This window comes from Schistocerca serialis, chromosome 12 (assembly GCF_023864345.2).
Source record: "Schistocerca serialis cubense isolate TAMUIC-IGC-003099 chromosome 12, iqSchSeri2.2, whole genome shotgun sequence".
NCBI classification, from domain to species: Eukaryota; Metazoa; Arthropoda; class Insecta; order Orthoptera; family Acrididae; genus Schistocerca; species Schistocerca serialis.
The window spans coordinates 163,011,706-163,035,567 of record NC_064649.1 but is presented as its reverse complement, the minus strand read 5'-3'; the positions used below and the strand labels follow the sequence as shown (position 1 = coordinate 163,035,567).

The 23,862-nt window shown below is 43.8% G+C and overlaps 1 protein-coding gene across 2 annotated transcripts in view; it reads right to left on the bottom strand.

The window, feature by feature from the left end:
• Positions 1-23,862, bottom strand: part of LOC126428038 (aminopeptidase Ey-like) — a 417,011-nt gene that overhangs the window by 513 nt on the left and 392,636 nt on the right. The gene's annotated exons all lie outside the window — the stretch shown is intronic.

Genomic DNA, 23,862 nt, shown 5'->3' with positions numbered 1-23,862 from the left:
GCGAGTGCGGCTGACTGAAGACTCCTTTCTTCCTTCCGGCTCTTCCCAGTTCAGAACGCAGGCGCGCAGGTGGCGGGTCGTGCTCGGGTAGGTCAGTGGCAGAGCGCGTGCCTGGCAAAAGCGGAGGCCTCCGGTACGATCCCTCGTCTGCACACAGTTTTAAACTGCAGGGAAGTAATTAAAATCTTGTGCTTGTTATCTTTTTGGTTTTGGGGCCTCTTTTCTACAGTGGCAGTATTGCAAGTAATAGCGAACTTTGGCTGTCTTTTCCGACTGGCTAATGTAAGTGAAATATATCACATTTAAACGAGACTTTAAAGTAAGTTCAGTGTTCCAACATGCAAATGAGAAAGTACAAGGGGGGACCCAAAAGAAACCGGATTGTTGTCATAAAACATTTATTTATGAACCGTTTATACAAAATTACTTCTGTCACCTTCAAAATACTCTCCATTACATGCGATGCACTTGTCACGTCTCTTTTTCCACTGTTGGAAGCGTGTTTGGAACTCTTCAAATTTGATATTGTCCAGTGCCCTTTGCGAAGCTGTTTTTACCGCCTCCACATCGTCATAACGCTCCAATAATAGCCTCCACACACACACACACACACACACCATTCCCGCCAACCACTCTGGTGCATCTCAACACTCGCTCTCGCAACACGTCACAATCGATTGTTCTCCCTATCGACCTGTGCTGAGTGCAAAGTTATAGTAAGGGCCTACGGACCCCTTACAAACCCCTGGCCAGAGTGTTAACCAGCACTTTTACTTGGATGTTTTAAGGCGTCTGCGAGAGGATGTGAGAGAAAACGCCCAGAGGCCCCAAAGAAGTCTTCTAGGGCGGGGACGTAAGGGGTCCGTAGGTCCTTATTATAAATTTGCACCGAGCACAGGTCGATAGGGAGAACAATCGATTGTGACGTGTTGCGAGAGCGAGTGTTGAGATGCACCAGAGTGGTTGGCGGGAATGGTGTGTGTGTGTGTGTGTGTGTGTGTGTGTGTGTGGAGGCCATTATTGGAATACAGGGTTTTAAACCGAGAAGGGTGTCACCATCGCCGTGGTTAGACCCCATAAATAATAAATAAATACCGGGGAAGTGATGAAGTATCATTATGAAAGTGATCAGTGACGTTACTAGTGCCGATATTTAGTTTCGCATCTACCGCGCCGGCCTGACCTTGGATGGCAGTGTCGGATGCGGTGATGGATTAGCGTGTGACGATAATGGAAAATGAAGAAAGCCTGTGCTGAGATTAGCCGTAATTAGATATGTATGACGAAGGCAGTGGCTGTCTCCTTTTTGTGTTTTGAGAAGAATATAATTTCGTAATTAGTAAAACTGTGTTGGTGTTCCTTATTACCATACATTCAGTATTATAGTATTGAACAGGACGAACTGGAAAGTAACAACTTCCGTAGCAGTCAATTCCGATTACCAGCCCCATTAGGTTCACGGTCATGTTAATAATAAATATTGGACTGCTATTCGATCAGATCAGGTCGGGATAAAAACGGAGGTGTTACAGATTACATATTCCCGATGCACAATTCCACGAACATCAAAAAAGACAATGATCATCGCCGTCACATTTGACATCACTCGCCTCCATTTTTTTTGGTCTGGGAGAGTTGGGAGTCCTCCACTGGCTTGACGCTTGCTCGGTTTCTGGGTCATACATCAACTGGCGGTCAACGGCTCAAAGACACCATTCCGAGGTATTCACCGTCAGTCACACTCGGTGATGGTACTAACAAATCTCTCACCTATCCTATCTTCTTTTTATATTCTTCTTAAATAAAATTTTGTTGTTTTTTATGTTTCAACCTTAAATTATTGTTATTTTGAAAAGTATCATTCTTTGTAAATGTTGTAGATAAAACAAAAGGAAAGAAAACTGTAAAAAGATGAAAAACGAAAATTGTAAGATGTACGACCTGTTTTAAATATCAGGTAACAGGTCTATAATTTGGCAATAAATAAATAAAAAAAATAAATAAATACCTCCGACCACAGACAACGCAGTGGCCGACGGCCTTCATTAACGACCGAGAGCAGCAGCGTTTGCCTAGAGTTGTCAGTGCTGACAGACAAGCAGCACTGCGTGAACTGAGCACAGAGACAAAAGTGGGACGTGCGACGGTCGTATCCGTCGGGGCAGTGCAGAGAAATGTGGCGTTAATGGGCTACAGCAGCAGACGACCGAAGCGAGTGCGTTTACTAAGAGCACGACATCACCTGCAACATCTCTCCTGGCCATATTGCTTGGAGCCTAGTCGACCGGAAAACCGTGGCCCATAGTGACAAGTCCCGATTTCCGTCGATAAGTACTAATGGCAGCGTTTGTATTATTGGGATTTCCGTAGTATGAAAGCTGTGAGTACCCTTGCAAAGGCATTCACCTATCTGTATATTAAATGATCAACTTATGAGATGACACCTATTCTTTGAAAAACATTTGTTTTATATAATTTACGTAACTGTAAAGACGAGCATCTAGCGCGGACGCTAATACATCGATTTCGCAGTCAAAGAAACATTTTAACAGAAGCTGAACTGAACGTTGTTGACAGTAAAAAACTTTTGTAGATCTTCAGAGTTTAATGTACTTCTGCTTGTAATGTGAAAGCGTAAAGATGGTCGACTTTAAGCTATAAAAGTGAGCGGTCTTGCCAGCGTGCAGACAACATTATTAATTAATAAAATTCGAGTAATTTATGTTCGAAACTGTAAATCGGCAAGTTATTGTTATGAAGGTGTTGAACGGTGCTAGAATTGTCTTTAACGAAGGAGAAAAGTAATGACAGTAATTTGTTACAAAAACGTGAACCAAGGAGCTAACACAGGACAGGCTGAAATCCGATCGCACCATACAGTTAGAAAAGTACAGGGCTATTACAAATGATTGAAGCGATTTCATAAATTCACTGTAGCTCCATTCATTGACATATGGCCACGACACACTACAGATACGTAGAAAAACTCATAAAGTTTTGTTCGGCTGAAGCCGCACTTCAGGTTTCTGTCGCCAGAGCGCTCGAGAGCGCAGTGAGACAAAATGGCGACACGAGCCGAGAAAGCGTATGTCGTGCTTGAAATGCACTCACATCAGTCAGTCATAACAGTGCAACAACACTTCAGGACGAAGTTCAACAAAGATCCACCAACTGCTAACTCCATTCGGCGATGGTATGCGCAGTTTAAAGCTTCTGGATGCCTCTGTAAGGGGAAATCAACGGGTCGGCCTGCAGTGAGCGAAGAAACGGTTGAACGCGTGCGGGCAAGTTTCACGCGTAGCCCGCGGAAGTCGACGAATAAAGCAAGCATGGAACTAAACGTACCACAGCCGACGGTTTGGAAAATCTTACGGAAAGGCTAAAGCAGAAGCCTTACTGTTTACAATTGCTACAAGCCCTGACACCCGATGACAAAGTCAAACGCTTTGAATTTTCGGTGCGGTTGCAACAGCTCATGGAAGAGGATGCGTTCAGTGCGAAACGAGTTTTCAGTGATGAAGCAACATTTTGTCTTAATGGTGAAGTGAGCAGACACAATGAGCGAATCTGGGCGGTAGAGAATCCTCACGCATTCGTGCAGCAAATTCGCAGTTCACCAAAAGTTAACGTGTTTTGTGCAATCTGACGGTTTAAAGTTTACAGCCCCTTTTTCTTCTGCGAAAAAAACGTTACAGGACACGTGTATCTGGAGATGCTGGAAAATTGGCTCATGCCACAACTGGAGACCGACAGCGCCGACTTCATCTTTCAACAGGATGGTGCTCCACCACACTTCCATCATGATGTTCGGCATTTCTTAAACAGGAGATTGGAAAACCGATGGATCGGTCGCGGTGGAGATCGTGATCAGCAATTCGTGTCATGGCCTCCACGCTCTCCCGACTTAACCCCATGCGATTTCTTTCTGTGGGGTTACGTGAAAGATTCAGTGTTTAAACCTCCTCTACCAAGAAACGTGCCAGAACTGCGAGCTCGCATCAACGATGCTTTCGAACTCATTGGTGGGGACATGCTGCGCCGAGTGTGGGAGGAACTTGATTATCGGCTTGATGTCTGCCGAATCACTAAAGGGGCACGTACTGAACATTTGTGAATGCCTAAAAAAACTTTTTGAGTTTTTGTATGTGTGTGCAAAGCATTGTGAAAATATCTCAAATAATAAAGTTATTGTAGAGTTGTGAAATCGCTTCAATCATTTTTAATAACCCTGTACTTATGTAAGTTATACTGTTTATAAATAAGCCCTAATTTGCTAGTGAGAATTGCTTGAATATATTTAGTGTTTACCAGATTTCTTGTTCTATTCTTTTCCTTTATTTTTTTTTTACCTCCATGTCATATTATTTTTGTAAATATCAAACAGCCTTTACTACAGCAGAGAATACTGCGGCATCCTGGTCGTGGACACAAGGCCGCTCCTTGTCTTCTATACAGCTCACAGCTGCCCCATTTATTAACGATTTCATTTGCAAATGCAATTTTTTTTATTGTTCATTGTTAAACGTTCCTTAGGTGATTATAAATCTCATACTGATTACGTAAAGAAGTCCGGGTTGTTCTTTTCCAAGTAACAGAAGCCTTTGCGTAATCAAAAACTAGCCTCCTTCTGACAACGATCAGGAGCCGACCAGAAGGCGGACGTCTTCGACCGCTTTCGTGTTTTCTGTGGTAAAGCTGTGCCAAACTGGGAACACGACATTCTAGTATTAAACAACATATATACAAGGTGTGGCTAGAAAAAAACCAGACTAGTACTGGTGAAACAATAAAACGAATGCAATAAGGCTGAAAGTCGCGTGGCCTGTCACGTGACTCTCGCTCCGCCTACTGCTCGAGTTTCATCTGCCTCCTGCACTCAGTCTGCCCGTGGCGTCTGTTTTAAGTAGTTGGCGTTTTGTCTGTGCGTCGGAAAATGTTGAGTGTACAGAAAGAACAGCGTGTTAACATCAAATTTTGTTTCAAACTAGGAAAATCTGCAAGTGAAACGTTTGTAATGTTATAACAAGTGCACGGCGATGATTGTTTATCGCGAACACAAGTGTTTGAGTGGTTTAAACGATTTAAAGATGGCCGCGAAGACACCAGTGATGACACTCGCACTGGCAGACCATTGTCAGCAAAAACTGATGCAAACACTGAAAAAATCGGTAAACTTGTTCGACAAGATCGCCGTTTAACAATCAGAGCAGTGTCTGAGTTAACAGGAGTTGACAAGGAAAGTGTTAGGCAGATTCTTCATGAAAGTTTCAACATGAACAAAGTGTGTTCAAAAATGGTTCCAAAGTGTCTCACAATTGAACAGAAGGAACGCCGAAGAATGATTTGTTCTGACATCCTGGAAAACATTGAAAGTGATCCCACCTTCTTACAAAATGTTATTACTTGCGATGAATCGTGGTTTTTTACTTACGATCCCGAAACTAAACGCCAATCGATGCATTGGAAAACTGGTTCTCCACGACAAAAAAAAGCACGAATGTCAAAATCGAAATTCAAGGCAATGATGATTGTTTTTTTTGACATCAAGGGGATTGTGCACATTGATTGGGTACCAGAGGGACAAACAGTGAATCAGCATTACTACATTAGCGTCCTGGCTACCCTACGTGAGCGAGTACGGAGAAAACGGAACGATTTGTGGAGAAAAAAGTCATGGATCCTTCACCAAGACAATGCCCCAGCTCACAGTGCGTTGTCAGTGAAGACGTTTTTGGCAAAATACAACATTCTCCTCTTAGATCATCCACCCTACTCACCTGATTTGGCCCCCTGTGACTTTTTTCTTTTCCCTAAAGTCAAGTCAGCTTTGAAAGGAACCAGATTTGAGACTGTTGAAGCAGTAAAAGAAAAAGCGACGGAAGTAATGTATGGACTTACCGAAAATGATCTGCAGCATTGCTATGAACAGTGGAAAATTCGTATGGAGCAGTGTAGAGACCGAGGAGGAGAGTACATTGAAGGAGATAACATGAAATTGTAAATAATTGTAAATAAATGTTGTTTCCAGCATCAGTCCGGTTTTTTTTTCTAGCCGCACCTCGTATATATATATATATATATATATATATAATTATCAGATTAAAATTTAAAAAATTCAAATATATTTAACCTATTTTTTAATCATACTAGACGTTCGAGTGTGCTGCTGACCACACGAAGCTGTGGACCACCACTGTCAAAGCTGGTTCCATACCACTGTGGACTGCAATGGACTGCGTGCTCTGGTCCAACTGAACTGATCACTGACTCGAAATAGTTATGTTAGGCTACTTGGAGACCATTTACAGTTATTCATGTTCCCAAACAACGATGGAATTTTTATGGATGACAATGCGCTATGTTGGCGGACCAAAATTCTTCACGACTGTTATGGAGAATTCGAGCGAATGATTTGACCACCCAACGACGCCCGACGTGAATCTATCAAGCATCTATAGGACACAATCGAGACGTCAGTTTGTACACATCTTGCCGCTCGGGGCGGCCGCGTGGTCTTGGGCGCCTTGTCACGGTTCGCGCGGCTCCCACCGTTGGACGTTTGAGTCCTCCCTCAGGCATGAGTGTGTGTGTTGTCCTTAGCATAAGTGAGTTTAAATTAGATTAAGTAGCGTGTAAGCCTAGGGACCGATGACCGCGGCAGTTTGGTCCCATAGAACTTACCATAAATTTACTACTTACAGCATGGCTCAAGTGTTCCTAGAACGATCCCTGTCCCTTATCCTTTGCATGAAGTCTTGTATTAGACGCATATGAGTTCATGGAGAGCGATGCGATTGTCATCCACTCCAACTGATGTGGATAATTCTGACATCTATAGAGCTAAGTCGAACACTCTGCTCTACAGTCACATTAGTATTGACTCAGCTCATTTGAAAACTCTTATTCTCATCTTATTTTTCTGAAAACAATGTAATTCATAACTTGTTATACACTGAAGAGGCAAAGAAACCGGTACATCTGCCTAATATCGTGTAGGGTCCCTGCGAACAAGCTGAAGTACCGCAACATGTGTAGCGTGGACTCGACTAATGTCTGAAGTAGTGCTGGAGAGAACTGACACCAAAAATCATGCAGGACTGTCCATAAATCCGTAAGAGCACGAGGGGATGGACATCTCTTCTGAACAGCATGTTGCAAGGCATCCCAGATATGCTCGATAGTGTTCATATCTGGGGAGTTTGGTGTCCAGCGAAGCTTTTAAACTCAGAGGAGTGTTGTTGGAGCCAGTCTGTAGCAATTCTGGACCTGTGGAATGTCGCATTGTCCTTCTGGAGTTGTCCAAGTCCGTCGGAATGCACAATGGACATGAACGGATGCAGGTTTTCAGACAGGATGCTTACATACGCGTCACCTGTCAGAGTCGTACCTAGACGTATCAGAAGTCCCATATCACTTCAACTGCATACACCCACACCATTACAGAGTTTCCACCAGCTTGAACAGTCCCCTGCTGACATGCAGGGTCCACGGATTCATGAGGTTGTCTCCATACCCGTACATGTCAATCCGCTCGATGCAATTCGAAACGAGATTCATCCGACCAGGCAACATGTTTCCAGTCATCAACAGTCCAATGTCGATTCTGACGGGCCCAGGTGAGGCGTAGTTTTGTGTCGTGCAGTCATCGAGGGTACACCAGTGGGCCTCCGGCTCTGAAAGCCCATAGCAGTGATGTTTCCTTGAATGGTCCGCACGCTGACACTTGTTGAAGGCTCAGCATCGAAATCTGCAGCAACTGGCGGAAGAGTTCCACTTCCGTCACGTTGAACGATTCTCTTCAGTCGTCGTTGGTCTCGTTTTTGCAGGATTCTTCTTCCGGCCATAGCGATGTCGGCGATTTGATGTTTCACCAGATACCTGATACACACGCTACACTCGTGAAATGGTGGTACAGGTAGATCCGCACTTCATCGCAACGTCAGAGATGCTGTGTCCCATGGCTCGTGCGCCGACTATCTTGGTAACCTGCCGCCACTGCAGCAGCAGTAACCGATCTGACTGTGCCAAACACTTGTCCTATGCAGGCCTTGCCGGCCGCAGCGCCGTATTCTTCCTGTTTACTCATCTCTGAATTTGAATACGCATCCCTACACCTGTTTCTTCGGCGCTTCAGTGTATATATTCCATCAGTTGCAACAGCTACCATTACATCAGAAGAAGTTATTTGTTTTACTTTATAATCGGACTTTTATTTTGTCTATTTACGATGTAACATCGTGTGTGTCCATCGACCGAATGTAACTGAATAAGTTCTCCAGAGAACGAAAGACTGAGTGAAATTGTAAAAGTCGCGTGATATGACGTGACCTGCTCTAGTGCAGAGCGCCAAAGATGGCTATTGCCATCTGATATACTCAAAAGCGGTCAAAGACTTTTTTAAGCCCGACTGCAGTGAAACAAAATATGAGATACAATGAGAAAACAAAATGTGTACTAAATCCTATATCACTTATGTTTATTCTGGCTGTACGTGTAGTGGCGCGTTATTACAGTTCATTGTAATTTACATTTAATAATATGGAATATGAATCGTTCTCATGTGAAACGTCTCAGTATATCAAGAAGTACAACGTATGAGTCAAGTAGACTGTCCCAGTAGGGAACACAACAATGAGCACGTGATAGCCTCGTTACCGCGTTGTTGACAGCTGACAAGCGCGCAGCGTTCAAATTCCCTCCCACGCCCCATCACTGTTTACAAACACAGACGCGATGGTAGACAATCGCCATGGGTATTTGCCTAATTCTGAGGAATTGTAATTATTATCACAAAAACTGGTTTATGTGACGTTGTCAGCCACGATAATGCGTGGAAAAATGTTTAAAGTAAGTTTCTCTTTAGTTTATTAAAAATTAATTATAAACTGTATGCAGTTATTTGATTTGTTATTTAAATAGCAATCACCAGTCAATTTCTCATGTCCTATGTTCATAAATGTTTAATTGTCATTTTAGTACAAATGGTCACAGAAAGCCGGCAGCGGTGGCCGAGCGGTTCTAGGCGCTTCAGTCCGGAACCACGCGGCTGCTACGGTCGCAGGTTCGAATCCTGCCTCGGGCATCAATGTGTGAGATGCCCTTAGGTAAGTTACATTTGGCCGCGCGGGATTAACCGAGAGGTCTAAGGCACTGCAGTCATGGACTGTGCGGCTAGTCCCGGCGGAGGTTTGAATCCTCCCTCGGGCATGGGTGTGTGTGTGTTTGTCCTTAGGATAATTTAGGTTAAGTAGAGTGTAAGCTTAGGGACTGATGACTTTAGCAGTTAAGTCCCATAAGATTTCACACACATTTGAACATTTTTTAAAGTTAGGCTTAAGTAGTTCTAAGTCTAGGGGACTGATGACCTCAGATGTTAAGTCCCATAGTGCTTAGAGACATTTGAACCATTTTTTTTTTTGTCACAGACATCATCGACGGTTCCACAGGACTAAGTAACTTGAAAGAAGTTGTAATCAGCAAACTACCATTCATCAAGAAAATGGTTCAAATGGCTCTGAGCACTATGGGACTTAACTTCTGAGGTCATCAGTCCCCTAGAACTTAGAACTACTTAAACCTAACTAACCTAAGGACATCACACACATCCATGCCCGACGCAGGATTCGAACCTGCGACCGTAGCGGTCGCGCAGTTCCAGACTGTAGCGCCTAGAACCGCTCGAGCACCACGGCCGGCTACCATTCATCACTAATGGTAATTCGCTGTACTTCATTTCGAAACGTAGCTCCTTTCAGTAATCTTGTTGAAATCCAGGCTCGGTAGCTATCCGGCGAAAATTTGATTACAATTCCCAGAAAAGTGTATCAAAATTATTGATCGATTCTTTCAAGTGTCCGACACGTCATTGCACGGAACAAGGTGCGCTTATGTCGAAAACCGGCGTACTCGCACGAGGCTAAAAAACGACATCTTCTAAAACATCAGCTACCATAGTTAACAGCAAAATACTCTCTCCATTTCCCCCCATAATATACTGGCGCCCAAACAGGGGCGCAACCGAAATTTTTGCTTGCGAACTTGTTCTGAAGCGCCACATATATAATTTATATTAATAGTGGCTAGTGAAAAATTTCTAAGTTCTGTTGCTTAATTTTTGTCTTTTTATTTCGTGCACAACATCAACCCCGATGACAATACTGCACGGAGTCGTAAAAGTAGGAACCAAATAAGACGGATGAAAACGCGGAAAAATTTTAACCAAGTTAACCGACCGACAAAGAAAACTACAGTGGTGAGTACTATTTTCAATTCTTGCAGTCGAGCCTCATTAGTATCCAATAACGACCGAAGCATCTGTAAATCCCATTAAATCCCATCCTTTTTCACGTAATTTCCTGCCTAAAATCTGCTTTCAGTAGAAATTGGCATATTAGAAGCATTAGTTGCATCACGATAATATTTGTAAATTTTTCATGTTTAAATGTCATCCATACAGGGTTATTACAAATGACTGAAGCGATTTCACAGCTCTACAATAACTTTATTATTTGAGATATTTTCACAATGCTTTGCACACACATACAAAAACTCAAAAAGTTTTTTTAGGCATTCACAAAAGTTCGATATGTGCCCCTTTAGTGATTCGGCAGACATCAAGCCGATAATGAAGTTCCTCCCACACTCGGCGCAGCATGTCCCCATCAATGAGTTCGAAAGCATCGTTGATGCGAGCTCGCAGTTCTGGCACGTTTCTTGGTAGAGGAGGTTTAAACACTGAATCTTTCACATAACCCCACAGAAAGAAATCGCATGGGGTTAAGTCGGGAGAGCGTGGAGGCCATGACACGAATTGCTGATCATGATCTCCACCACGACCGATCCATCGGTTTTCCAATCTCCTGTTTAAGAAATGCCGAACATCATGATGGAAGTGCGGCGGAGCACCATCCTGTTGAAAGATGAAGTCGGCGCTGTCGGTCTCCAGTTGTGGCATGAGCCAATTTTCCAGCATCTCCAGATACACGTGTCCTGTAACGTTTTTTTTTTTCGCAGAAGAAAAAGGGGCCGTAAACTTTAAACCGTGAGATTGCACAAAACACGTTAACTTTTGGTGAACTGCGAATTTGCTGCACGAACGCGTGAGGATTCTCTACCGCCCAGATTCACACATTGTGTCTGTTCACTTCACCATTAAGAAAAAATGTTGCCTCATCACTGAAAACTCGTTTCGCACTGAACGCATCCTCTTCCATGAGCTGTTGCAACCGCGCCGAAAATTCAAAACGTTTGACTTTGTCATCGGGTGTCAGGGCTTGTAGCAATTGTAAACGGTAATGCTTCTGCTTTAGTCTTTTCCGTAAGATTTTCCAAACCGTCGGCTGTGGTACGTTTAGCTCCCTGCTTGCTTTATTCGTCGACTTCCGCGGGCTACGCGTGAAACTTGCCCGCACGCGTTCAACCGTTTCTTCGCTCACTGCAGGCCGACCCGTTGATTTCCCCTTACAAAGGCATCCAGAAGCTTTAAACTGTGCATACCATCGCCGAATGGAGTTAGCAGTTGGTGGATCTTTGTTGAACTTCGTCCTGAAGTGTCGTTGCACTGTTATGACTGACTGATGTGAGTGCATTTCAAGCACGACATACGCTTTCTCGGCTCGTGTCGCCATTTTGTCTCACTGCGCTGTCGAGCGCTCTAGCGACAGAAACCTGAAGTGCGGCTTCAGCCGAACAAAACTTTATGAGTTTTTCTACATATCTGTAGTGTGTCGTGGCCATATGTCAATGAATGGAGCTACAGTGAATTTATGAAATCGCTTCAATCATTTGTAATAGCCCTGTATTCGTTCACGGCGTTGGAATTCTTTTGTTTTATTTCTGGCGCATCCATATTGTCTTCCACATAGTATCGCTAATTGTTCATATGACGTATGAGTTAAATAGACTGTCCCAGTAGGCAACAATGAGCACGTGATAGCCTCATTACCGCGTTGTTGACGAGTGACGAGCGCGCTGCGTTCAAATTCGCTCCCACGCCCCATCACTGTTTACAAACACAGACGCGATGGTAGACAATCGCACACCATTGACAGATGACGTTGACGAAATGACCGCCGTGCCTTACCACCTCAGATCAAGACTTAAGACAGCACAGACTGAGTGTACTTCTGAACCTACTGAGGAGATTAGACACAGGACGAATCGCGGAAATGAATCAAATGACTGAAATGATTCCAGCTCAAACTTTCGTAGGTGCCGAATATACCGACTCCTAGGATCGACTTACCGCCCCCCCCCCCCCCCCAATGAATCTTGGCTACAAGAAATGAAAGAAATAATGGCTAAATTAGTTGAAAATCAAGTGACAAAGGCAGACCTATTTAATCTTGTAACAAAACATGAAATTAGTAATTCAGCAACACGTCAAGAAATTCAGACTACTCTTGACTCATTTAAAACTGAGTTAGATGTCGAAATTGTTCAAGAAGTTAAAACATTAAAACAAAAACTATCAGAAAACATCGAACGTAAACTCGACCAAATACATCAGCAAAATGAAGCTAAAATAGATACTCTGCTTCAGGCAGCTTGTACGGAATTAGGCAAAGAAACTTCAGACAATTTTAGTAAAATAAACCGCGATATTACTGGCAAAAACTCGCGTGTCGAAATAATTGATCAGCACTTACACAGGATCAACAACGACGTTGGTACTGTCAAAGAACAAGTAGACCGCCTGACAGATGAAATTAAACAGTTATCATTGCATACCGAGAAAAAAAAATAGCCGAACATCTCAGTGAGAAAGTAAAAAGATTAGATGAAAAGCCGGCCGCGGTGGTCTCGCGGTTAAGGCGCTCAGTCCGGAACCGCGCGACTGCTACGGTCGCAAGTTCGAATCCTGCCTCGGGCATGGATGTGTGTGATGTCCTTAGGTTAGTTAGGTTTAAGTAGTTCTAAGTTCTAGGGGACTGATGACCACAGAAATTAAGTCCCATAGTGCTCAGAGCCATTTGAACCATTTGAATTAGATGAAAAACACCAAAATTTGTTGTAATCTAAGGATGAAGATATCGCAAATAAATCACTAACTGATTTACTGGAAGCAGTCCAAACAGCCACACTGAATGTCTTAAAACACCTGGATCCTCACAGGAGACACCATTGTGAGCGAATTAGGATTAATCAGACGTGCAGTGACCAACGAACTGCCAATAGCGCAACGATTGCAAAAACTTGAGCAGCAAGCTCAATCGAAAGGCAGAGAACAGTCTCAGCGCTATCCACACTCTTTGCTGTCAGTAAGCCACATAGATGAGGAATCACAAAACCACCAGTACCGCACAGACAATAGACCCAATCATGCAAACACACAGCCTAAGCCAATAAATTGGTCCTCTAATGAAAGAAGAGAGTCTTCTTAAGCACAGAAACTACCAGTCCTTTAATCCAGACAAAAGGAATCTTCACCCTATTGTATTTCTCAAATCTTTCTCTAGTATTTTTCCGAATAGCTGGACAGACATACAGCGAATCCCATATGTCACAGGACATGTTATCGGCGAATCCGCATCAAGGGGCACCGAGAGGCTCTATCGATGCCATACTCATAGTGACTTCAAAAAGGCATTTTTGACAAGTTTTGGAGCGAGGGAGAACAGAAGAGTCTAAGGAAAGAAGTTTATCAGGTTGAACCCGTTAATCCAAAGAATGGAGGTCTAAGGAAGTACTTTGAGAATTATCTAGGCAAGATCACGGATACCCCGATTTCGAGCAAAGATGTCGTACTGATATTGAAGTCGAAGTTACCAGCATTCATACAAGAGAAATTAGTTAACGTATCAGAGGATGATCAGGAAGATTTTCTGTCTACATTAGACACATTAAATCTCATTCATGAGGAGATTCGCGCCAATAAGAAACACAGTTCAAATAACAACAATTGGCAATCCCCAAATTCAATAACAGTAATTCTTCTCAGTCGGACAACAGAAAACACAAGTACCACAACAGCGTCAACAACAGTAGCTATAGCGGTAATTCTAAATGGAAAACAGACAATAACTACCCATACAAGCGAAACCGGAATAATAATCGGAGTCGTTATAATCGTACGAATGACACTAACGAAAGGCAGTACGGAAATTAGCCTCCGTACCAGTCGTATGGCAATAATTCAAATAACTGCAGTTGGCAGCGCGGCTATCGACAAACAACGCAGCCGTGGAATGCAAGTCAACAACAATCGCCCGTGTATTAGGTCGGTATTACACTACCAAATTTCTTTGTCAAAGATTTGATCAAAGATGTGATATAATATTCCGTCAAATATATTTGATAAAGATCTTTGACGTAGCGCTAGAAGGGGTATTACACTGTCATCAAATTTTTCGTCAAAGTTCAAGATGGCTGACAACAACTTGTTATTAACCGCAGCAGTTGCACGTACCGCAATTGCATTGTGTGCACATGCGGAAAAGAAGTGGGAGCAAAAAAGGAACCATACATACGAGGTTGACAGTCTGAAATTCGTGGGATTACAACTTTATAATAAATTCAGTTGGGAGGAGCACACCACAGACCTGCAGAAACGCCTTAACAAATCTGTATTTGCAATTCGAGTGTTAGCAGACATAGGCAACATAAAAATGAAAAATCTTGCATACTTTGCCTACTTTCATTCCATAAAGTCATATGGGATAATATTTTGGGGTAAATCTTCAAGTCAATGGAATGAAAAACTAATCTGATCCGGGTGAAGTCGTGGGTTTTACGACAACACGATAAAAGCATTCAACAAAACTTGTTACGTGAGCTTACAGTGGAAGATGTCAAGTCGTACATCAATTACTTAAGAATGAATGAGCATACATTTCTGTATGTGCTCAGTGAAGTGTATCCTCATATCACAAAGCACAATATTCACTTAAGAACTGCTACATCTTCAGAAGACAGACTCACTGTAACACTCAGATTCCTTGCTACAGGAGAGGGTTAGGTTAGGTTAGGTTAGGTCAAGTCAGGTCTCCAATCTTCTTAGTTTATTTTTGTATTCAGCGTGCCTCACGTTGTAAAGCGCCTCATCAGCTTCATACATCTCTCTGAATTTTGTAGTTGTCGGCACACACCAATTGTATTTACCGGCAATGTTTATAAAAACACTACAGACGACAGAACGCTGCAGCGATGCTAGCGCTCCACGTGGTAACATGTCACATTGCAGTGAACAGAAGACAAGCGATTTCTTTGATCAAATCTACAGGGAGGCCCTAGATTTGATCAAATATTGGACGACATTTGACAAAGTCGCTATTACACCCACAAATATCTTTGACAAAGATATTGGACAAAGAAATTTGATAGTGTAATACCGGCCTTACCAACACAGTCAAAATAATAACGCACCAAGAAAATTCAAAAATAATCGTGAAAATTACCACGCCTCTCAGCAGAACTATGGTACACAGCCTAACAATAATTTTCAGCCATCATCCAATCAACCGAATAAGAACAGCAACAGCCAAGTACCACGTAAAAACTACAACCCTCCTGTCTTTTTCACCCAAGCTGATAATGTACCGCCATTTCATCGCGAAAGTTTTGAGCCTCAATTTGAAACTCGTTTCGTTTGAATTCTATTCGCCGACAAATAATGGAGGCGAACAAAAGCCGTGAATTTTACAAACAACAACAGTACTTCGAATAGCGAGCAGACAACAGAAAACTAGTTTCAGCATCTGACGAGTCTCTTAACGATGCTGACACACAACAAGGGGGTAGTTACTTCCACCGACATACTAATAACGTTCTTGTTTTACGGCATAATGACAAACAGGATATACGAGACGAACTACTACATGAAAACGTTATTACTGAAACAGACAACTCGTACGATGATCAAGTACAGGCAGTAACATATTTATGTTTACAAGGAACTAAAACGACCGCTATTATTGACACAGGAGCAAATGTAAATGCCGTTTCCCTTGTTTGTTTAAACAATTGTCAAATACTGTAAAGATATCGACTCTCCCTGTTCAAAACTGCACTATAACCGGAGCTAAAATCTTGCAGGTCCATAAAATTAACATTCAAGCTTTAATAACGATTCAGTTTCAGTCCATTGTTGTACAAAGCATTTTCCTTGTAGTGAAAAATTTATCTGTCTCATGTTTGCTTGGCATGGAATTCCTGCGCTAAACGAAAGCTAAAATCGACATTTATCATCGAATCTGTACTTTGAATGTTAACGACCATGGAATTGTTTTACAATTAATTAAAGAGAAAGTTCGGAATCATCGTTTAGGTCATCGATTGAAATCACATCGATTGATAAGAAAGTACAAAAGTCCTCGCGACTATTGGGCCGTACCTGACAATAAACTTTATGACAACAACGACGAAAACTATCTTCCAGACAGAAATGAAATTGTTTGCCAAAACTCAGGAATCGACCGACTTAAATGACCAGCAGCGACAAGAACATCACCGACTTCTAAACGCTTTCATCCATATTTTGTTCTACGAGACCTGGAACAATAACGGATGTTGAATATCAAATGGAAGTAATTCCTCACTCCACCTTTCGCAGAACAACATACACAATTACCTTTTCTCGCCAAGAAGCGGTAAAAGACGAAATTAAAAATATGTTAAGATGGAAAGTGATTGAGACCTCAGATTCACCCTATAGCAGTCCCTTGCTAACCATTCTCAAATCTGATAATAGGGTACGTCTGGTTCTCCATGCCCGGAAGATAAATGAAATTATTCTCCTTGTCAGAACTCGTCCTGAAACTCTCGCTATTTGTCTAGTGTCGATTCAAACTGTCATACTGGCAAGTGAGACTTCACTAAGAACACGAGAGGACACAGCCTTTCTTTTTAGTGGACGTTCCTACCAATTCGTAGTGATGCCTTTCGGTTTGAATGTCAGCTCAGGTATATTTATTTCTGCACTCGATCATGTACATGGACAGAATTTATTAGATGACGTTACCGTTTATGTAGACGATCTATTGATCGCTACTAACACTTGGGAAAAGAAAATTGAACTCATTCAAAAGGTATTTCAGAAATTTCTTGAATATGGTATCACAGCTAACCTTCTTGTTGTTGTTGTGGTCTTCAGTCCTGAGACTGATTTGATGCACCTCTCCATGCTACTCTATCCTGTGCAAACTTCTTCATCTCCCAGTACCTACTGCAGCCTACATCCTTCTGAATCTGCTTAGTGTATTCATCTCTTGTTCTCCCTCTACGATTTTTACCCTCCACGCTGCCCACCAGTACTAAATTGGTGATCCCTCGATGCCTCAGAACATGTCCTACCAACCGATCCCTTCTTCTAGTCAAGTTGTGCCACAAGCTCCTCTTCTCCCCAATTCTATTCAGTACCTCCTCATTGGTTATGTGATCTACCCATCTAATCTTCAGCATTCTTCTGTAGCACCACATTTCGAAAGCTTCTATTCTCTTGTTGTCTAAACTATTTATCGTCCACGTTTCACTTCCATACATGGCTACACTCCATACAAATACTTTCAGAAACGGCTTCCTGACGTTTAACTGTATACTCGATGTTAACAAATTTCTCTTCTTCAGAAACGCTTTGCTTGCCATTGTCAGTCTACATTTTATATCCTCTCTACTTCAACCATCACCAATTATTTTGCTCCCCAAATAGCAAAACTCCTTTACTACTTTAAGTGTCTCATTTCCTAATCTAATTCCCTTAGCATCACCCGACTTAATTCGACTACATTCCATTATCCTCGTTTTGCTTTTCTTGATGTTCATCTTATACCCTCCTTTCAAGACACTGTTCATTCCGTTCAACTGCTCTTCCAAGTCCTTTGCTGTTTCTGACAAAATTACAATGTCATCGGCGAACCTCAAAGTTTTTATTTCTTCTCCATGGATTTTAATACCTACTCCCAACTTTTATTTGTTTCCTTTATTGCTTGCTCAATATACAGATTAAATAACATTGGGGATAGGCTGCAACCCTGTCTCACTCCCTTCCCAACCACTGCTTCCCTTTGATGTCCCTCGACTCTTATAACTGTCATCTGCTTTCTGTACAAATTGTAAACAACAGCTAACCTTACCAAGTCTAAATTTGCCCGTTCTCAAATCAAATTCTTGGGTCACATCCTTTCCCCAGTTGGAATCAAACCCGATCCGGACAAAATAAGTGCAGTCAAAAATTTTCCTACACCAACCACTAAGCGACAATTGAAAAGCTTTCTTGGCCTCGTCTCTTTCTTCAGGGAATTTCTGTCCAACCAGGTAATGAACAAGTCTTCATTGTCGAAACTCTTCAAGAAAAGCACATGTTAGAATTCGACTCCAGAATGCCAACAAGCTTTCGATTCTATAAAACAAGCTCTTGTCAACAGCCCTATCTTACACCATCCCGACATGACACAAAAGTTTTGCATCTCATCTGATATTTCCTTTCAAGGGCTTGGCGCCATTCTCTTTCAAGTAGGCAAAACCAACAATGCTCAGGAAAATAAGATTATCAGTTTCGCAAGTCGAGTGTTCCTGAAGCAGAAAGGTCCTATCCAGTAACCGAGCTCGAAGCACTCGCAGTGATTATGTCACTTAAATGCTCCAACTACTACATCTCAGGCCATAAAGTAAAAGTATTTCCTGACCACCAAGAACTAAGATTTCTCCTCCCCTGCAAACTGCGACACTCTCGTTTGACCCGATGGTGCTTATTCTTACAAGAATATAATTTTGAGATCATTTACATAAAAGGTAAAGATAACGTTTTGGCTGACGCATTCTCCAGAATGTCGGAAGGATCTACAGATTCCAAAGATCTTCTAGAACAAACGTCCAACTTTCGAATACTGTTAATGAACGATCCTTTACATCGAAGATATTTTCAATTGTGCAATCATATTGCACAGTTACAAAACTCAGATCCGAGATGGAACAAAATCAACCATTTGGTCACCATCAATACTGACCATCCTGTATGCAAACGCTTCAAGATGCACAACAATGTCTTATTTCATCGGACATCTCTTACAAGCGACAACTGGGATGTCTGCATTCCTAAGGAATTTGAAGAACATCTCTTATGGCACACTCATATCACTTGGGGGCATTTTGGCCCCGAAAAATGTAAGCGAAAAAAATTCTAACATGTTTTGATAGAATTTATTCTCCATCGGTTTTACTCCACAACGAGTTGATTTCTCAGTGAAGAGAACAAAATGAATGGATTAACCCCATTCCTAACGCACAAAATGCAAGCCCAAATCTTGATGCAAAAATCCGACAAGCGTTAATTCGACTCACTACCCAAGCTCAAATCAGCAAGAAAGCTTTCGAGCTAACGTACATAAAGTTTTGGAACATAAACAAGGTGAAAAGGTACTCTTGAGAACACATTTTAAGCCATAACTTATACTTAAGAACCGCAAATGGCAGACGCTTTTTCAGGGACCGTATATACACTCCTGGAAATGGAAAAAAGAACACATTGACACCGGTGTGTCAGACCCACCATACTTGCTCCGGACACTGCGAGAGGGCTGTACAAGCAATGATCACACGCACGGCACAGCGGACACACCAGGAACCGCGGTGTTGGCCGTCGAATGGCGTTAGCTGCGCAGCATTTGTGCACCGCCGCCGTCAGTGTCAGCCAGCCAGTTTGCCGTGGCATACGGAGCTCCATCGCAGTCTTTAACACTGGTAGCATGCCGCGACAGCGTGGACGTGAACCGTATGTGCAGTTGACGGACTTTGAGCGAGGGCGTATAGTGGGCATGCGGGAGGCCGGGTGGACGTACCGCCGAATTGCTCAACACGTGGGGCGTGAGGTCTCCACAGTACATCGATGTTGTCGCCAGCGGTCGGCGGAAGGTGCACGTGCCCGTCGACCTGGGACCGGACCGCAGCGACGCACGGATGCACGGCAAGACCGTAGGATCCTACGCAGTGCCGTAGGGGACCGCACCGCCACTTCCCAGCAAATTAGGGACACTGTTGCTCCTGGGGTATCGGCGGGGACCATTCGCAACCGTCTCCATGAAGCTGGGCTACGGTCCCGCACACTGTTAGGCCGTCTTCCGCTCACGCCCCAACATCGTGCAGCCCGCCTCCAGTGGTGTCGCGACAGGCGTGAATGGAAGGACGAATGGAGACGTGTCGTCTTCAGCGATGAGAGTCGCTTCTGCCTTGGTGCCAATGATGGTCGTATGCGTGTTTGGCGCCGTGCAGGTGAGCGCCACAATCAGGACTGCATACGACCGAGGCACACAGGGCCAACACCCGGCATCATGGTGTGGGGAGCGATCTCCTACACTGGCCGTACACCACTGGTGATCGTCGAGGGGACACTGAATAGTGCACGGTACATCCAAACCGTCATCGAACCCATCGTTCTACCATTCCTAGACCGGCAAGGGAACGTGCTGCTCCAACAGGACAATGCACGTCCGAATGTATCCCGTGCCACCCAACGTGCTCTAGAAGGTGTAAGTCAACTACCCTGGCCAGCAAGATCTCCGGATCTGTCCCCCATTGAGCATGTTTGGGACTGGATGAAGCGTCGTCTCACGCGGTCTGCACGTCCAGCACGAACGCTGGTCCAACTGAGGCGCCAGGTGGAAATGGCATGGCAAGCCGTTCCACAGGACTACATCCAGCATCTCTACGATCGTCTCCATGGGAGAATAGCAGCCTGCATTGCTGCGAAAGGTGGATATACACTGTACTAGTGCCGACATTGTGCACGCTCTGTTGCCTGTGTCTATGTGCCTGTGGTTCTGTCAGTGTGATCATGTGATGTATCTGACCCCAGGAATGTGTCAATAAAGTTTCCCCTTCCTGGTACAATGAATTCACGGTGTTCTTATTTCTATTTCCAGGAGTGTAGTATTAAGGAAGCCTCACATCGGGTGCTATTTATTAGTAGACCTAGTAAGTGGCAGAATTAAAAGATTGCATCACCACGCTTATTTGAAGTAGTATTATTGCAAGGAGTGAGTAATCAAACGCACCACCAATTACCAACGGCAGTGTTAACAACGTCTAGCATTGCGTATGACGGAGAAATAGCTAACTAGTGTAACAACAACGACACGATTTATGTATGTCAGCAACAGCGCTCACATACAGGGTGTTACAAAAAGGTACGGCCAAACTTGCAGGAAACATTCCTCACACACAAAGAAAGAAAAGATGTTATGCGGACATGTGTCCGGAAACGTTTACTTTCCATGTTAGAGCTCATTTTATTACTTCTCTTCAAATCACATTAATCATGGAATGAAACACACAGCAACAGAACGTACCAGCGTGACTTCAAACTCTTTGTTACAGGTAATGTTCAATATCTCCTCCGTTAGCGAGGATACATACATCCACCTTCCGTCGCAGGGAATCCCTAACGCGCTCATGCAGCCCTGGAGAATGGCGTATTGTATCACAGCCGTCCACAATACGAGCACAAAGAGTCTCTACATTTGGTACCGGGGTTGCGTAGACAAGAGCTTTCAAATGCCCCCATAAATGAAAGTCAAGAGGGTTGAGGTCAGGAGAGCGTGGAGGTCACGGAATTGGTCCGCCTCTACCAATCGGTCGGTCACCGAATCTGTTGTTGAGAAGCGTACGGACACTTCGACTGAAATGTGCAGGACCTCCATCGTGCACGAACCACATGTTGTGTCGTACTTGTAAAGGCACATGTTCTAGCAGCACAGGTAGAGTATCCCGTATGAAATCGTGATAACGTGCTCCATTGAGCGTAGGCCCAATCCAGACATCACCAACAATGCCTGCTCAAACGTTCACAGAAAATCTCTGTCGATGACGTGATTGCACAATTGCGTGCGGATTCTCGTCAGTCCATACATGTTGATTGTGAAAATGTACAATTTGATCACGTTGGAATGAAGCCTCATCCGTAAAGAGAACATTTGCACTGAAATGAGGATTGACACATTGTCGGATGAACCATTCGCAGAAGTGTACCCGTGGAGGCAATCAGCTGCTGATAGTGCCTGCACACGCTGTACACGGTACGGAAACAACTGGTTCTCCCGTAGCACTCTCCATACAGTGACGTGGTCAACGTTACCTTGTACAGCAGCAACTTCTCTGACGCTGACATTAGGGTTATCGTCAACAGCACGAAGAATTGCCTCGTCCATTGCTGGTGTCCTCGTCGTTCTAGGTCTTCCTCAGTCGCGAGTCATAGGCTGGAATGTTCCGTGGTCCCTAAGACGCCGATCAATTGCTTCGAACGTCTTCCTGTCGGCGCACCTTCGTTCTGGAAATCTGTCTCGATAAAAACGTACCGCGCCACGGCTATTGCCCCGTGCTAATCCGTACATCAAATTGGCATCTGGTAACTCCGCATTTGTAAACATTGCACTGACTGCAAAACCACGTTCGTGATGAACACTAACCTGTTGATGCTACGTACTGATGTGCTTGATGCTAGTACTGTAGAGCAATGAGTCGCATGTCAACACAAGCACCGACGTCAACATTACCTTCCTTCAATTGGGCCAACTGGCGGTGAATCGAGGAAGTACAGTACATACTGACGAAACTAAAATGAGCTCTAACATGGAAATTAAGCGTTTCCGGACACATGTCGACTTAACATCTTTTCTTTCTTTGTCTGTGAGGAATGTTTCCTGAAAGTTTGGCCATACCTTTTTGTAACACCCTGTATACAAAGGTGGGTGGTGGTAATGATTTATAACTAGATTACTAGTCCTACGAGAACGACAGCACAAAGAAGGTCTTTGTTATTATCAATAATTTCTATAAATGTATACGTATATAAAAGGTTTCGCACAGTTAAAGGATACCCTTTAAGCTACAGTGAACTACAGTATGTATAGAGAGAAAACGACACATTCCTCAGAGAAGTGCGTCCACAACTCTGAAAAGAATGGCTAATATTTTCTGTAACTCCTCCCGAACAGGCCATGAACGCCCAACGGTACTGACCGGCCGCCGTGTCATCCTCAGCAAATAGGCCTCACTGGATGCGGGTATGGAGGGGCATGTGGTCAGCACACCGCACTCCCGGCCTTATGCCTGTTTTCGAGACCGGAGCTCGCTCGCTCGCACATAACTGAGGTTTGACCCTTGGCTGTTGGTGAACTGCTAGCGCCTCTGGGGCCCTTCTCCTTCGGTCTTGATGATTTGTGGGGGAAATTGCTTGAAGGTGCTGTGATTGACTTAGTGTTGTGCTGTTTTTATTCTTTCCTTTTTTTAAGATGTAAGAATAGTTACAGGGATAGTAGGAGATGCAGGAAAACGAACGGCCCAATTGACTGGCCGGCGCAGTATTTAAAAATGACAGATGAAAGGATAGTAGAAGGGACAGTGAGAGAGTGAAGAAAACAAATGGCTCATTGACTAGCCGGTAGCTTAGAAGTAAATGACAGATTAAAGGAAAGGAGGAGGGACAGTAAGAGTTGAATGAAAGCAAAAGGCCATTGTCCTGGCCTTGTCTTCATGGCGGCGTCAGTGACGACGGTGCCAGATAGTCATGAGGGGATGACGTGGGGGGGGGGGGGGGGGGGAGGGCAGTCGGAGAATGACAGATGGAGAAGTGAAAAGGAAAGGGCCTGTAAGGATTAGGCCGACATTGGAGGGGGGGGGCGTGAAGGGCGGTGGGGGTGGTGTGAGGGGCGGCGAGGAGGGATGGATGCCATGATGTGGTGATGAGATGGAGTGGTGATATGAAAAAGATGAAGTGACACGAAAGTGACTAGTGAATGGGAAGTCATGGGGGGTGGAAGAGAAAGTCAGGCCAGCAGGTGTGGTCAGGCGGTGGACACAGGATGTGGAGTTCTTGGGTAGGGAAGTCGAAAGGGAGGTGGATGGCACGCTGGAGAGCTCGATTTTGGACGGTTT